The sequence below is a fragment of the Tetrao urogallus genome (assembly GCF_951394365.1).
Source record: "Tetrao urogallus genome assembly, chromosome: 8".
Classification (NCBI taxonomy): Eukaryota; Metazoa; Chordata; class Aves; order Galliformes; family Phasianidae; genus Tetrao; species Tetrao urogallus.
The window spans coordinates 33579791-33595644 of NC_136821.1; the positions used below are offsets into that span (position 1 = coordinate 33579791).

At 42.4% G+C, this 15854-nt stretch overlaps 1 protein-coding gene across 1 annotated transcript in view; it reads left to right on the forward strand.

The window, feature by feature from the left end:
• SPAG16 (sperm associated antigen 16) overlaps window positions 1-15854 on the forward strand; it is a gene marked incomplete at both ends in the record, with an annotated part of 350116 nt that overhangs the window by 232412 nt on the left and 101850 nt on the right. The window lies entirely within an intron of this gene.

A 15854-nucleotide genomic window follows, 5' to 3' on the forward strand; every position in this document is an offset into this window, starting at 1 on the left:
AATCAACATTAGCAATCGTATTGTGTTTTCTAATTAACGCATAAGGAAACGGATAATAAAGCTTCTTCCTAAAAATCTGTATTGCCAATTTCCATACCTCTATTCCAATTTTTTCTCATTTTTAACCTGCCAAAGTAAAATAAATATCTGTTGAGAGTATGGAAAAGGTAATTACTTTCCTTATCCTTTAACTTCCTCTTAATTAACTTTTAATGTATGCTGTTACTCAGGGAGCATCCCTTAATACTCAGTGTGTCTAAAACAGAAAAGACAGAGATTTAAATTATTTAAATAAGCATCTGCTTAACATGGAGGCATGAAAATTACAGAATCAGAAAAACAGTGGCTTACTGCCAGGAGAAAAACCAAAGTTGTTTCCTTTTCTATAAATCTCCTTCTAAGCTTACAAGCTTAGAAGAAATGATCAAGCTTTCAGTTTCAGGTAGCATGGATTGCAAATATGGTCTAATAATATAAGCTTTCTGAGCATTAACAAATTAGGAGAGATTTTTGAAGGAGGACAGGGTATTTCTGTTTAAAAAACAAACAAACAAACAAACAAAACCAACCATCTTTTGATTGTTTTTAAAGCAGACCTCCTTTTCTTTAAGAATGAAATGGAGGAAGAGTGGCAGCTTCTATCTATAGTTTCTGCCTACCTAACTTCATAATGCTAATCCATAGTGTTATTAAATAATTCTGTTTAGATAAATTGGTTCTGTCTTTAGCAATTTAGAACAATCTTCTGTTCAGTAAGAATGTATCAGAATAATTTCCTGCTTTTTATTTTTCAGCAGTGTTCAACTGTCAGGAATAGCATAATAAGAAGAAATATTTTGTTAAAATGGGCTTGATTTCCAATAGTTGAATCACTAGAGTAAATGCAATTATGGTTGTATATCTTCCCAAATAATGAAAGTGATTAAGGGCTTGCCACAGACTTAAACACAGAGTATCTCTTGACATTGTTTGCAGACAATCTGGTCGAAGAGAATTTTGTCCTGAGATGGTGATTCTTCCGAATACAATTTGTAGGAACAATTGTATTTTACAAAGTTCTCTTAATGCTAGGCAGCACCCCAGAATCATGCCCTGGGATGGAGCTTTCAGTGCCAGCCCCATGGAGGCTCAAGAAGTGTGCAGAGCCCAGTGCCCGTCGTCCCTCAGTGGGCTGCTCTCATGCTGAAGGGCTGGATCCCAAGGATGCTGACCATAATTGGTGCTGTCAAAACATCCAAAGTGGAAACTTGCATCTTTTCCCTGTTTGAATTCTTTGTGCAAAATGAATCTTGCCGACTTTGTTTTTTTCCCCACTTCTCGACTTCAGTGTCACACTGTGCAGCCAGAGTTATATCCAAATGGAATACACCTGAGTAAAAAGCAGGTCCTCCAGGGTCTTGCTGTGCTCCTCCAGAGTTTGAATGAGATGACAAGGCACGCAGTGTTGAAGAGGCTGTAGTGAGACGGGGGTCAGCCTCTTCTCCCAGGTAACAGCGATAGGATGAGAGATAATGGCCTCAGGTTGTGCCGGGAGAGGTTCAGGTTGGGTATTAGGAGCCATTTCTTCTCTGGAAGAGTGGGCAGTTACTGTAACAGGCTGCCCAGGGAAGCGGCACCATTCCTGGAGGTGTTGCAGAAATCTGGAGATGCGATACTTAGGGGTATGGTTAGTGGGCATAGTGGGGCTGGGTTGACAGCTGGTACGTGATCCTAGTGATCTTCTTCAATCTTAACGATTCTCTGACTTCTTTGCTATGTCACACCATGAGCACAGCTGCCTCGAACCCAGCCTCGATGCTCTTCCTTACATAGGTGGTGTCGTAGCTCACAGGTGTGCTTGCAGCTTGTGCTTGTATGTGGGAATCCACAGGGGATGTTTCACACGTGGGAAACGCTTCTGAAATGTATTTACCAAATGCACGTCAGTTGATGTTTTTAAACTGGTCTGTTTCTTGATCAGGTATATTGTGTAACAAGTCTTTGCTTCTCTCCAACAAAAGTATTGCTAGTATTTAGCTCACTTCTGGTTGTTAGCAAAGGATATGGGCTAAAACGTGAAAGAAAACAGAGATGGGAATGAAACCAGGCCACCGTGCTGGGTGTTCAGGGCTGGTCTCTGAAATGGCAGCATTTCCCATTTCTTCTGCCTGTCTGGGGCTTCACTCGTGATCTCCCTTAACAAAACAGTTGCACTGATGAGAAGCATTACATACAGCAGATGTGGCTTCAGCTCAGCAGCGTGACTGTGCCCTGACATATAGGGAGCTTCTTGGGATGCTGTGCTTTATGGCTGGGGGGTTACAACCTTCCTCTGCTCTCTGTTACCTTCTCTGCACACTGTGTGAGTCCTGTACTTCTATACCTGACATCCTGGCGTGAGTAAAAGGAATCAGAATGATAAATTGGACAGCTTCAGGACTACAAAAATCGGGTAGACCTTGCTCCATTCTTTGTCATTGTCACCATCCCCGTTTGTGAGAGGAGGGATCTGGACGTGGGAAACAGAGGAGACAACAGCATGGAGTAGAAAGATCATGTTTTACTTCCATATCAGGTAACTGTGGATGGAGTAGGTTAGCAGAGAGACAGATGATAGCAGGACGGAATCAAATATAAATGAAATATGTGTCAAGAGATATGGAAGTAAAAGCAGTGGAAGAAGAGAAAGAAGAGGTGTCAGGAGGAATGGAGGACATAAAAGAGCTTAAGGGAAGGAAATAGCAAACCGAAAAATTGGAACGTATTATATATTTTTGTTATTTTTTTTTCTGCTTGGAAGCTTCTACCTAATAAAAGGCTCTATAATAATGATGGATTTGTAAGCTCCAGTGTCATTGCCCTCGCTTCCCCTCAAAGCCATCTGGAGGCTGTCTGTAGCCAGCCCATTGAAAAGTATGAATTGCAGCGAAGAAATTCTGCCTGGCAGAAAGAGGGATTGGTAATCAATTCCCTTCCTACCAGGCAGGGCTGCTCCACTCCCATCACATTTGCTGTCTGCAGAAAGCCAGCACAGCCGGTACCGGGGGAGGAGCACGATGATATGGATTATAAATCCTTCCCCTTGTGGCTGCAGCTTACTGTTGACAAACACCACCCACCTTTTGTTTGATAATTCAGTTGGTTTTGAGGACGAACGAGAAACTGGGGGGCTTTTTGAGTTTCGGTGCTGATGTTCACGTGAAGGGTTTGTGAGCTGCCCAGGTCATGCGTTTGAGGGGAGCTGGTGACTCTCCCAGCTTACATCTTCCCATATTTTCTTTTTTGCTTATCTGAGGAGCTGGGCAGACACACCACGTCTGCTCAGAAGTATGAACAGTATGAACAGAGCAGGCTGGGATCTGCTTGTGATGAGGAAGGGTGGTGCTGGATGTGAGGAGGAGCGATGAGTGATGCTATCCTCAGCTAAGGTGTAGGAGAAGAAAAACCAATCCCAAAGTGAGAACCCAAAGCTGAATGGGTCTGGGGCAGAGTGCCAGAGCACTGGCAGTGTCCCAAGTACCGTGTGCTCAGGTGTGAGCTTTTCCTCCCTCATTTGATAACAACATGCTAGAAGACCTGCAACACCCAATGATGAAGAAGGAGGCCAAAATATGGGGTAGGAGCACTGTCCTGGCATCCTCCTTAGTGCAAACTGAGGTGGGATGAAGGCATTTAGCAGATAGCATGGAGCTGCCTTGCTCCATCGTGGGTAGAAGGGTGCTGGGGGAAGCTCGTCCCTGCGCTCCTGCTGGGGATACAGAGGGAATAAATAAAAATGTAAAAGAGGAATTACTAAAACTGTCCCTTGATAGCTAAATGGTTGATCATAAATTGGAGTGTCTATGCAAATGAAGTAAATAATTAAAAACTCCAAGAACAGCACTGACTAGGTGGTTGATGGCTGGCAATTATAAAAGCTGAATTTTTAATATGCATACATCTAAGGAGCCAGTAAAAATTAGCTCCTAGACTAATGGACTTGCCTTTCTTCCAAGGCAGAATTTTAATGAGAGCATTATTTATAGCAGAGCCCAAGAATGAGCGTTTTCTTGCTTAGTCTCATTTCTTTTTTGCTGACACTTTATTCATTAACCTCTGAACTTCTTTAGAGAAGAATAATGCCCTACACAGGGGGAGGGCAAAGGTCATTCTGACCCCCCCCGAATTAGTCACAGGTCATATATTGTTAGGAGAGTTGCTTCTGCTAACAAATAATATTTATAAAACCCCACTGGTGATATGTCCTCATTTCATGCTGCTTTCTGAGTCATTTATTTGCAGTTCAGCTCACTGAAGAGAAAATGTGCATAATGTGATATCTCATTGTGCTTCTTCTGCCACTCTGTTTGGTGGATACACATCTGTCTTGGAGCTGCTTGGGCACATATTATTAGAATCACAGAATCACCAAGGTTGGAAAAGGCCTCCAAGATCACCCAGTCCATCTGTCCACCTGCCACCAATATTTCCCCACTAAACCACGGGCCTCAGTACGACGTCTAAGACGCCTATCTTAAAAGAGACAGTGTCTTCTGAGAAGAAAACTGTCTTGTATTTCGTTATTTACCAAACAAAACCATGCTTTTGAAATGTTGAGGTGCAACAATTATAAGCTGAGAGCCATGCGGGTTGCTCGGTCTGTCTGAGAAATGGAGTTTAGTTTTGCCTAGCCCTGTTTTTGAACGCAGCATCAGGATGCTTCCCGTGGCTCTTCAGGCCTGTATTCCAGCACGCTTCCTTTTCTCCACGTTGTGAAATGGGCTCGTTCCATTCTCATTGGAGAGTAAGGCTACGGCAGCACAAAGTGCTGTTTAAGTAGCAGCTTTAATTCATGGCTGTTCTCATAGCAGTCTTCTTGCGTCTTGGCCCCTCGATGATTGAACGCTGAGAGGATCGCTCTGTAAGAAGTGGCATTTAATTTGGTAGGTGCCTGAATGTTGTTATGGAACAGGATTGTTGATGTGTATGTCTACTGCAGATAATTCTTTTTTCAAATTAATTTTTAAAACTCTCTGGTTTTTGACAGTAATATCCACTCTGTGAGATATCTCTCCGTATCCTAGGATGTTATCAGATTTGTGTGTGACTCAGGTACTCTTTCATCTTCCTGAGTGTACATGGCAGCACTCAGAGATAGAAGGGAGTTTGGAGATGGTAACTTTCTATCACTGGAGCTGCCGGCAAGGTTTGAGATGCTGGGGCCAAAGCTTCAGCAGGATACAAAAGTAAATGGGCATTTGTGTAAGTAATGAGAGTGTACAGTGAGAACATGAAATGATACCCATGGACAGCGTGAGCATTCATTCCGTAGGCTGGACTTGCAGAAGTAGGCAGTTTCTTGTGCTTCTGGGTTGGCACAGTGTCATCCTCTCTAAGTCTCATCAGCCACCATCACAGGTTGTGTTATTTCCAGCCTTTCCTGCTCTTGGGTTTGCAGAGTTCTCCTGAAGACGCCCTTCTTTCACTTGTTTTACAAAGTGCCACTGAAATTCAAGCTTGCATTTGCTCTTTGAAGATCCTGACCATTTTGTCTAATGAAAGCTAAGCTGGAAAGTGCCACCACCTATCATCACAGTTACCAATGATCTTCAGATATCTAAGCTTTGTTGATGCTCCCTTTTGTGGGTGGTTAGCTCAGGTTATTGTGGCTGTGCTCCAAATGCAGCTTTCTCTGTGAAGTCCTTCCATCCACAGGGTGGTCGGGGCACCGTGTGAAAGCCACTCCAATCCCATTTGAAGTGGGAGTGTTTCAAGTTGTGTGTGTGAAGTTTCCTTTATATTCTTTTTGTTCTGAAAGACTCATTACCTGTTGTAACTACGCATCCCTTGGGTTGTTGTTTTTCTTTCTTAGGACTTCATTTACTTAGAAATACCTAATATGCCACAGTAAAGTAGAAGCAGGAAGCTTTTCTTCTCTCCTCAGCCAGCCCAAGGCTTCACAGTTTGACGGGAGAACAGCTGTGTTGGGAAATTGCTCTTACAAGGGCTGTATTGTAGCTGTCCCTCTGCCACTGCTTCCCAAAGAGCATTCATGGATGCTTTGAGTCTTTAAACCAAAACACAGCCTCTTGTTTTACCCCATGCTGCTTTGTATTCCTCCCCACCGCTCCTCCCATTGCGCTACGGGAGGCTGTGTTCTCTTGTTTGCTTCAGTCTGGAATTTCCAAGGGCTTTGCTATAATGCTGTGGCTTCTCTGTGCAGGAGAGCTGCCATTCCCATAGAGTAAGAGGCAAGAAGACAAGAAGTGCCAGTATCAGCTCCTGACTGGCAATGTGTTACGAACCGATCTGTTCAATCACTGCGCTGAACAAGGGCAGATTTTCATCAAAAGAAGCTCCCGGAGGGGTTATATACTTTGAAGGAAAATGCATTAATTAAAGCACTCTGAAAAATAGTGGATGAAGAAAAGCGTATCATTTCGGCTAGGTATTATGCTACGCTGAGTGCTTTTTTGACCTTCATCTCCAAATGGTAAATGGAAGGGGCTGCTTTGAAAGCTTTCATGTGTCCTGGTGGCACAACTCGATTGTTTCCTCTGCTGTGCCTCCTAGGAATTTAAAAAAAAAAAAAAAAAAAAAAAAAAGCAGGAAAAATATGATACTGTTACTATATTTGTAGCTGAAGCTGTTTAGAGCCCAGGCAGACTAGCATTAACAAATGATGATAATTAGGCTTGATTTGCATATTAAAATGGTCTTAATTAAACACTGATTCTGTAAACGTTTAAAGGCTGTAATCGATCTTTTGCAGGCTCTCGTGGTTATTTATATGATCTAATAAAGGCGAGAGGCTTTGTTAATGCGACCTCTATTTCCTAACTTGTATGTGTCAATGAGATTATTTCACCGACAATTACAGAGCAGGCTGCCGTTAATAACTCACAAAAACCGAAGGCTGCAATCCTTTTGTCTGGGGCTCCATCCCTGGTACTGCTGTCAGGCTGCATATGTGTGAACCTGTTGGCTGCATGTGTGTTTGTACATAGATTTTTCTGAGATCCCCGTCACAGCCCTTCTGGGGCAGAAATTCTGGGAAATATATTCTGTGGGGAGATTTTTGTCGATGGAAAGTGAAGCTTGCAGTGTCCTGTGAGCTGCTAAATAATGGATCTGTCATTTATAGAGTGTTGAGCTGTGTCACGGTACATGCGATCTCGGATATCATCCCCGGGCTGTAATAGGTTGAACTCTGTAAGAACTTTTCTTTAATTTAACATGCAATCATACTGTAATTTCAGAAGATATCTTTGGAAAGACTGCCAGGTGTGTGACTTCATCTATCTGCTATCTTTTGCTGCAACGTGAGCATCTGGGGAAAACAGTGCTAAACCAGATGAGGAGCTCTTGTTTATCAGATGTTAAATGTTCTTCGTTCTATCTCCTCAGTAACCCTGTTAGCACCAGACAAAAACACCGGGGGGAAAGTGCTCCTACTAGTTTGGATTTGGGTTTTTTTTTTCCCCCAAAATTTTAATATTTGTCTCGCCTTCTTGTACATGAAGGTTATATCAAGCTAGGCATTCATTTATAACTTATTTTGACATCAGCTTTGTCACAGCCTATTCCAAGTAAAGATTTTCTGCCTTCAGCCCTCTGCACATGATTCTTTGAAGGTGACAGAAGTGGTTGCATGCTCTGTCATCCTTGTACGTTCAGTCACCAGCTCTTGTATTTTAAAAAGCATCTATTTGTATTTCATCTAAGTTATTAAGTTCATTAGGAAATGTGAATAGGCTTAGCAATGCTAAACCAATTGGATGTATTTTTAATGGTAAAACTTGGTCTTAAAATAATTCTTTCGTTGAAGGATTAATGGGCTGTATTGAACAGGTGGGACTTGGAAAATCAGTGGTTTGCCTAATTCCTCTCCCTCAAGATTGAATGCAGGTTTCCAGTGGGAGCAGTACCATGGTACAAGAGCAATGCTGGTCATGCTTAGGCTGAGATCCAGCTTTAATGGGACTGCTCTTTGTGATGGGAGTCAGAAGGATGTGTGTATGTGTACACTTACAGGCTGAGCATAAACGTAGGTGTTGGTGTAGGTCATTTTAGGTCAACAGAGTGAAACACTAGGGAAACCTTTTATCTAGACAAGGCATTGCCGAGTGCTGGTGTTCACACCAAAAACAGTTTTGTCACTTGCTGCAGCAGGGCCCAGAGCTTTCATCTTGATAATTCATCTTGATAGTGTGAGACAGTGACAGAAAGTATGATGCCTTCTTGTGTCATATCTGTATTTCAGCTCAACAGGAGATTGAAAACATGAAAGGCCCATGATAACATGAAGCTTGCAAGTTTGAGTCAAAATTTGACTTGGCTCTCAAACTTTGGCTTTGCAAACCAAAACCTTAGTATTATTTCAATGAGTTATTTTTCCAGTGAATAACTTCCTCAGTTGGTTCTCTGCTCTGGCATCTGTCTCTCAGGTCAGCAGTGCTGTTGTTCCCGAGGTGGCAACAGTTGGGAACTGCATCATGGCGAGAAAGGTCTGTTTGTTTCCTTTCCTTTCAGATCTGAGTTGTTTTTGGGAGCTAATTTACCCCGTTGGGTCCGTGAGTGGAAAACCTGGAGATCAGAGGAAGGCCTGACTGCAGAGTACTATTCAGCAACTGCAGCTTACTGAAGAAGCACTGTAGGCATGTTCTGTTAAGTTTGCCCTTTTCTCTGTTTCTTGTTTTGTGTTTTTCTCTGAGTTAAGTTTGGTTGAGTTCCATTTGATGCGTAATGAGTGCCAGAAGAAAATCTGCAGTGTGAATGCAAGTAGCTTACAAATTCCTTCGTATCAATGAAAATAATTGCTCTCCAAGTGACTCAGACAAGTGATAACTTTGATCCCATTGACTCAGTCTGGATTTATACTGACTGTGATATGAAGATCTTCTGCGGCCTTGCTTTTCCTTCTCTGTTTTTGGGACCACCTCATTTATCTTACTTAATTACCTCGGTTGTGTATGTACTTGCTTTTTCTTCTGTGCTGTCTTTTTCAGTTAAAAACACTCAGTTGTTTTTTTCTTTTGTGTGAAAAAATAACCGATGCTTTGGTGTGAAGTCCATCAGGCAGCAGTTTGGCACTTGGACCAAAATGAGGAGTACAGCACTGCATAGCCCTAAAATCCTTCACACAGATGCTCAACTTTTCATCCTCAGATAAGATCAGAGAATAGTGTCTTGTAGCGCTCTCTTTGATGGCTGTTGTGTACCGTGTTTTACAGCAGCATATAGGAAGACCAGGTGAAGAACTAGGTCCTGAACTGGGGCACTGCAGTCAGCCATAGGAGAGATGGCTGGTGCAGGAGCTCTGCAAGGCTGTCCTCAGCTGTATGTGCGTGGACAACTTCCAGCCTCTCTGCAGCCCTCCTGCAGCCCAGACAGTGCTTACTTCTGAACAGAGGACAAGTGAAATCTTTGCTAAGCAGGAAACCTAAATTTCAAGCCTCTGCCTTTACAACTGAGAAGCAAGAAAGGTTTCCCATGTAGCCCACTTGCTGTTTCTTATATATATATAAATTAACTTATGTATTCACTGTTCTCCTTTCATGTCATTTCATTTTCACAGCCAGCATAAAATTCTTTTATATTTCTTTTCTGTGCTTTCACTGCACTCTGAACTTAACTAGTTACGTTCCACCATCACCTTCTGCCAGTTTACTATTCATCTTTTTGATCCTTTTTTAGGTTAAAACAGCAGAGCTCGTAGTATTTAGTATCAGACAGTCCTGCTGGGTTTCTGACATTCCCGTGTAACTCTCCTGAAAACATTTGCTGTTTTCTGAGGTACTGGAATACAGAGTTAATTTCATGTAAAATGTGGTTAAAAAAAAAAAAGTAAAAAATGAATCTAGTAGTTGTGGCAAGGACAAAGACCTTGTCCTGCTCTGTGAAATCAGCAGTTTGTGAATGTCAGTGTTCAGGACACCCCTGGCCACCGCTGCTCCCGCAGTGATGCTGGGCAGGTGCAATGCCATCACCGAATCTGGCTCTTCTGGAGGTGACAGTGTGATGTATGGCCACCTGCCTTATAAATCCTTATTAAGATGCTGCAGCTTCTGTGACTGAAGCCACCCGCCAATATCAACCTGGGAAATAATGTACAGGTCTGCTTTTAGTGAAAGAATTTCAATACCTTTCAGTTTTGTTCCCCCCCCCATTTATTTTCTTCTAAGGGAATAATGGGACCAGGAAAGAGCTTTCTCCTTCTCCATCTCTGGATGCTGTCGTGACTGTGCAGTGGAGCCCTGTCCACTTGTGTTCTCTCTAAGCAGAGACAGCTTTTCTCTCTTCACAGAAGCAGGTACAGAAGGGCATCTCCTTGCTAGGAAACCTTTTTCCTTCCTTCTATAGTTAGAAGGTGAACTTCTCCTGCAGGAGTTCGGCGAGGAGAGAATCCCACATGGCCACGTCTATTTGAATACTGCCTGTGGTTACGGGTTTCAGCAGAGTGCAGAACAAAAATCCAAGTGTCAGTAGAAGACAAAAAGATAATTCGCTTTCATCTCAAGAACAAAGCTGAACAGAGCAGCCTTTTTCAACTTTTTTAATTCATGAAACATTTATCTCAGAGTCAGGTTATGTTATGCTGGCAAGAATCCCACCTGTCAGCATTTCCACTATAAGCCCCTGTTTCTAGTGTTTTTAGGGAAGAGTCTTAAAGGTTCCCTTTGAACAGGTTTAGCATACAAGGTCTTGGCCCAGAAACACGCTTTTCTTCTCAATTAAACGAAACTAATACAACTGCATGCTTGGTGCAGAGGATGCATTCACACTGCATTCAGGTGAAAGATGGGATGCAGAAATGTGAGAATTCAGGAGCCTCTCAATAAGATTTACTTTTTCTGTATTTTAACAGCCAGTATTGCTAACAGAAGAGGAGGGAAGATGCTCTGTGAGGAAGAGCCCAGCACTAGGGTTAGCTGGCTGAGCTCCTGGAGCGTTACCAAGCAGCTTTCTCATGTTTTTATGATTCCCCAAATGAAAGCTGTTGTGTAAGTGCATGCATTTTAACGAGATTCAAAATTCTCTTGTGTTTCTTTAGGAAGATATACTGAATTACTGGGGGGAAAAAAAAAGTGGGGCTGTCTGTGAAAGAGAGAAATCAGCATAAGAATAGCAAGTAGCTCTGCAGCTGAAGTATTTAGACTTCCATGTGCACACCTGCACCTGCAAATCCTTGTGTAGTAAAGCACACAAATTGTAGTTGCGGGTTAACTTTTTTCCCTCACACACTGGATTACAGAACGTCTGAGTAATCTACTGGCTTTTCCCTTACTCTGGCATCAAGAAAGAGTTTTCTCTGCATGATTTTCCCCCCTCGGCTCTATTTTGAGCTGGGAGAAAAGAAGCAAACCTTGTGCTGAAGGTCCCGTGTTTGAGGTAATAGAGTAGAACCTGCAGTGACAGCTGGTAAAATTGCTTTGCTTGTTTGTTCACTGCTTACTGTACACACACCGTGTGCCACGTGCTCCTAGAAGTCCTTGGCAGAGGTGCTGGGGGTGGATAATACCTTTTTACATTGCACTCCAGGTGGGGCAGGATGGGCAGATGGAGAGGAGAGCAGAGCAGAGCTCGCTGCTGGCAGGGACACACACGTGGACATCACAGAGTGCAGGAGAGTGCTGAAGTCAGCCATGGCAGTGGTGGGTGAGGCAAAGGGACTGACAGAAATAAGCCAGTGTGTGGAAGTGGAAGGGGCAAGTGGTTGTGGGCTCTTTTCTTCAGTTTTTGTGTTTTCATCCCATCCCCTTCTGATGAGTTTTCTCTCCTTGGAAAGTAAACTTGCAATAGGTTATGTTCTGATAAGGAGATCCAATCCTTTCTAGAGTTTTCAGTGCATCTACTTCAAGGCAACAATGCAGAAAAATCCCCTACAAAGCATGGAATGCCTTCAGAGTCTTTATTTCTACTGGGGACATCATGCACTCACTGGAGAGCCTGCTGGTGCCTCACTGACACAAAGCACAGGTAAACCAGGCACCGATCTGTGCAAAGACCACGTAGACAGACCACGCATGAAAAAAGCAAGGAGTGGACTAGGATTCATCCTTTCCATTTTACACTTCACCGTAAAATGGAGGTCCTTGGCTATATTCAGCAAGAGAGACTGAGAGAACCTTCCCTGATGAGTCAATAGCCAGAGCATGCGGTATACTTAGGTCTTGTGGAGTGAGCTTCTGAAGCTTCACATTATTTGACTTCCTAAACAACTTTTAGCTGTATAAGATCAGAAGTTAAATTCAGGGTGTTGTTGTTCCATTCGCCCTCTCCCCTACGGATTAACACCTTTCTTGAGCAACTGCTTAGTTGGATTTTTTTGTGGTAGAGAATATGTGGTGACCAGTTCTACCGTTCAGGTCCTCGTAGTTGGAACACTCTGTAAGTTAAGTCTGTCTAATGAAAATATTTCTTTAACTTCTAACTGAACCAAAGAATTACAAATAAGTCTTTCATCTGAGCACTACCTAGGTAAACCACTTGCTCAGATGTTCTTTTCTAAAAGCTCGTATCATATCAAGCTGATAATTAACCTCTTTAACGTATTGCATTATACTCTGTTTAATCTAATGGATTTGTTATCTTGATTTTTGAACTTGGCAAAGTAAGTTTGTTCTTGTCAGGTTTTCACATCCGGTAGAGCATGCAAAATCCAAGAAAACAGCAGAGTTTAGGAAACACAAGCAGTTCTTCAGTAATGCTCAACAGGTCTGGGGTGAGTTTTGTTTTCTCCCAGAATTCTTAACTTATGGCTTGTTAAGATTGTGGTTGGTTGCTTGCTTTGTTGAGCTAAGTATAAATAAAATAAGTATATATGGTAAACTAAATATAGGAGTAGTGAACTGTTGCATTGGATGAGTTAATGGTTCACCTTAATTCTGCAGATGCAAAGAAGCTGTGGAAAATAAATTGTAATTGTCTCCCGCCTCTGTTGTCTGGCCCTGCTCTTGTGTATCTGTATGGACACAGGAGGGTGGATTTGAAGCAGAATTTCTCTATTGATTCAGAACTCTTCAGCTTTTATCCTTTGAAAGTAAGAACAAAAAATCATTTGAATTTAAGTTCCTTGCTTAGTCACTTTGGCTGCAGGATTACTGCTCCCAGATCCACGATGCCAAAGGTCAGTCTGCTTTTTTGGTACAACGCTGGATCGCATTGAAAAAATAGAAATGTTTTTGTTCTCTGTCTGAAGTCCCTTAGATAACTCCATCCAAGGCAAGACAATTAATATCTGTGTTCATTGGAAGCCGAGAGGTTGATATGCTGCACAAAATAATGCCATGGTATTTCTGACTGCTGATTCTAATGTTAATTTCTGGGTTTCAAAATGGAAAATTACACGTGTTTGTGCATGGCTGAATAGCCGTCTAAAAAAAATGCAGAACCCTTCATATTTTGTTTTCTTTGAATGTTGCTATTATCTCTGTATTTTCTGCAGAGGAAGAATGTATGGTTATTAATGTAATTGGGCAGCAGCTTAAGGAGTGAATAGAACGGAGATTTCTTCCATTAATATTTCAATCAAGACCCGATGAGTCAGTTAATAATAATGCATTCTCCGTAATTTACTGCCCTTTACAACAGCTCGGGTGTCAGATTCAAGGAGACTGGATCATAGATAGACACTGGAGGTTAAATGTGGGCAAAATGTGCCCTTGTGCAGCTGCAGAGCCCCGCTCCAACAGTTTGGCGTTTCTCCTGCTCTCAGGCGTAATGGTCCCATAAGACTCGAGGGTAGCTGCAATGGAATGCCATTCTCCTAACTGACACCACCTCCTCAGCATAAATATTAAGACAAGCTCCTCCTTTTTCCTCTGCTCCTTGCCTTGCAATGCATTTCCTAGGCGAGTCTTGAACCTTGAATAAGTGCGGTTCAGTGGTAAACAGGGGGAGTCTCAGATTTCCAGGTGTTGGTAAAGGAAACACTAGCTGTGCCTCCAAGAAAAATAAAGTGGTGCTCTGGAAATTAAGTTTCAACAATAGCACTGAAAAACACTTTACGGAAATGTTCCCTTTGTATAGCTTTTGTTATTATTATTTCTATTATTAAAATCCTTTTCGGGCTGAGTTGACTGACAGAAGGGAAAACAGGAAGTTCCCATTCATTGTGTGGCACAGCATCCACGTGCTTTTCCGTCTCTTTTGCTTGCGATGCCATGCTTTTCTGTCCTCGTGGAAAGGCTACTGTGTGTCTGTTGGTATTTCAGAGTGTCTGACGATAAATGCTGTGCCCTGCTGAGCAACACGCTTATTGCGCTGCCATTACTTTTTACAAGCAAAACACGTGCTGGTGTTTGGGCTCTTACTGTGGACTGAGTGCATTGATATTGCTGCTGGTTTTATCTGCTGGAAATTTGCTCTTTCCTTCTCCACGTGTGCTTCGTTATAGTTGTCTCCAATTGTGTTAACTATATCAAATCTAATTTATCTGTAGTTTCTTGGGAATTTTGTGCGATCACATTTCCATTCCAGCAGTGAATTTATAATTGGATAGCAATTACTCAAATTTTCTTTTTATCAGGATATTTTGGCCTGGGTTTCTTATTTAAAGCCACTTAAATAAGCGACCCTGGGGGTTCTGTTAGGGTTTTTTTGACCTGTAATTCTGTCGAAAACTGTAAAGAATCAAAGAATTGCACTCTGACAACCTTTTTGTGCTGGAAGTTGGTGTGCTTGCTCTTTTGAAGATACTGGGTTGCTTCAGTAGTCCAGAGCCTTTCTTGTTGTCTTGTTCTTTGTTAGTTTCTGTTGTGAGACGTACATGAGGATAACAGTGATCTCCTGGTTTGATCTCAGCAGTGGATGTGGCCTTGAAGAGGAAACTAGTTAAGAAATAGAAGTGAAAAACATGGAAACATACAAAATGGGGCTTGCAGGAGTAGCCCGCCGCCTGCTGTTTTCATTGAGTTACAGAATGGCCTGGGTTGAAAAGGATCACAGTGCTCATCCAGTTCCAACCCCCTGCTATGTGCAGGCTCACTACCCACCAGACCAGGCTGCCCAGAGCCACATCCAGCCTGGCCTTGAATGAAGGTTTTGGTGCTGTGCTTTATCCCAGTGCCATATAAGTGCAACTGGAAAGAGTCACCTTGACCTCCAACTTTTGGCCACGTGCAGGAGGTCATTCATTTCCAGACTTGTCAAGCTCCTGCTTACAATCAATGAAGTTTTCTTCTTCCAATGCTTGAGGCTGAGGAGAGTTTTCCTATCTCGCTGTTGTATAGCTGCCCTCCCATTTCCAAGTGTGGTTTATCTGCAGGTAATGACTGCCTCTGTGTTCCCGTGTCCGTGATGCTCTCCACCTTCACCAGCTCTTTTCCCTCTTAGCGTCGATACAATTTACAGCAGCCATCAAATACCTTTTAACAGTAGTTTTGTCGACTAAATTCCTCCAGTTGTAATGTGAGCTACAGGATATTACTAGGTTGTGTCCCTCTAGAATTACGTGGCGCTGAAATCTCATTACCTCCTTTCATGGAAGGGCTTGATGCAAACAGTAAGAATATACTGGTTAAACATGTTCATAAACACGGAGGAGGCTTTTTCAATGGAAAAGAGTCTTCATATACAGTAGGAGTGCGGTTTATTTTTGTTTGCTGTTTGTAGCTTTGTTTTGGTTGCTGGGTTTCACTTCCGATGGTATTTTTGTTGCTTTTACCCATTAAACCAGTGATATTTTAAACCAGAAGTGCACCATTTTGCTATCTCTGTCATGAAGGCTTCTTTTTAGCATGAGATACTGTGGTTGGATGCCTGCTGTATCAGGAGAACAAGTCAGGTATCAGTGATGACATCTGACATATGTTCCTCCAGTATGTAGGTCACTTACAGCCTAATGTGGAAGATGACAAAAGATAATTAATTTTGATTTCATGCTTGTGATTCCT